This window comes from Pteronotus mesoamericanus, unplaced genomic scaffold (assembly GCF_021234165.1).
Source record: "Pteronotus mesoamericanus isolate MK-2021 breed Mesoamerican mustached bat unplaced genomic scaffold, CSHL_Meso_final contig_557, whole genome shotgun sequence".
In the NCBI taxonomy this organism is placed as follows: domain Eukaryota; kingdom Metazoa; phylum Chordata; class Mammalia; order Chiroptera; family Mormoopidae; genus Pteronotus; species Pteronotus mesoamericanus.
The window spans coordinates 3,459,776-3,461,502 of record NW_026555200.1 but is presented as its reverse complement, the minus strand read 5'-3'; positions in this window follow the sequence as shown (position 1 = coordinate 3,461,502).

Below are 1,727 nucleotides of genomic sequence, written 5' to 3'. Positions count from 1 at the left end.
GTGGGTTCTGGACTCCATGCAGGATCCAGGTGACGGTGAGGATGCGTTCACTAAAGCTGGGGACAGTGAAACAAGGAAGGGCTCAGCACAGAGGAAGCAACAGGAGAGCCGAGGCTGGGCTGCCTGAGCCCCTTGGGAAGGCAGAGAAAAGGGGGGCTTGGGGACAGGTTCAGGGCGTTGGCCTGGGACCAAGCTTGGCCGTAGCCTTAGCGTTTAGGAGACGTGTCCCTGTGGGGAAAGAAGTGGAAGGAGAAGGGAAAGGGAATTGTCCTGAGGTTTCTGTCTCCCTCCTGCAGACGGGAATCCTAAGGGAGGTCTCGGGGGAGGGCCCAGTGGAATGCCCATCAGTTCTCCAGGTGCCACCTTCAGGGTCGTGGTCCCCACTGATGGGTCAGTGCCCGGGCAGGGGGTCGCGAGTCATCGCCGTGGGTCCTGGCATCCCGCACCTGGTTTTGCTGCTCCTCCGGCTCCTCTGAGCCTGGTGCTGAACCCCGGCCAGGCCGAGGCCCGGATGTTCTCTGAGGGGAGGAGGCGTCACCCTGGCGGCGGGGCCCCTCTTCTCCCGGTTCCACTCCCCGGCCGGGCACTGGGGGGCCTTCCGCCCTCGTGACCATCTGTCCCTGGCTGTCAATTGCTTGGCCATTGTGTGCTGCGACCTGCCTCAGTTTCCCTATCCCACTTGCCAGGGAATTTCCCTAGCTCCTCACTCTGGCCTCACGGGGACACTGGCATAAAATGTGACTTCTCAAAGGGTCTGGATCTGAGCCTTCATAGCAGCCTCCCCTTGTGACTCTTCTGATCAAGCAAATTTGGATGAGTAAGTCTAGGATAAAGACCTGAAAACAACCAGTTTTCACCCCCGGTATGGAGCTTTAAAGCGCTCGCTTCTCTGGTTTTCTGTTGAATGAAATCGGTGGCCTCTGGGAGTGAGGCAGAGGCCGCTGTTCCAACTCCTCTCCTTCAACAACAACAAAAGTCATCCCACTAGTTCAGAAGGAAATAAAGTAAAAAACTTTAAGTTATCTTCCTGCTGCAGCCCGCACCTGAGGTCAGGGTAAGACTGCTTAAACCAGAAGAATGGGGATTCCAGGCAAGCTCCAGGGTTAAAGGGATGGGCCCCGCCTGCCTGGAAGTGGACACAGGTTTGGTGAGCAGGTGGGCTGTCTGCTTCGTCCAATTGCCCACGCCCACCCGTGGGCGCCAGCATCACAGTGCCACGTCGGAAACTGCCACAGCCACCAACGCTGCCAACCAAGCTGCCTGCCACCTCTCAGGCAGGCCCCCAGCCCACCCTTCCTGTCCCTCCTGGACAGCGGTGCAGTTTACTGTTGCAAACCTCCTCTTGGCCAACCCAGAGGAGGACGGCCACTTTTTCTTTTTTCTTTTCTTTTCTTGTCTTTCTTTCTTTTTTTTTTTTTCCCTAAGCCATCCAATTCAATATTTACAAGAGCAATCCCAGGCTCGGTCCTAAAATGACTGGCCACACAAGGAACCCTTTACTTCTCGTAAGAAGAAAAACCCAGCCTTGTGCCTGGCGCTTAAAAAACAGAATAAATGAAGTTAATGAAAAGAAAAATAAATTGCTTATTGCACGCGCTCCCTTCCCTCGGGCCGGGGAACGCGGTCGAAGCCAGCTTCTCCGGGCCGGGCGCCTCCGCGCGGCTGGCGGCCCCGCAGCTGCGGCCCTGTAACTTTAAACCTGGCCTGAGGTCATCGTTTTCGCGCGG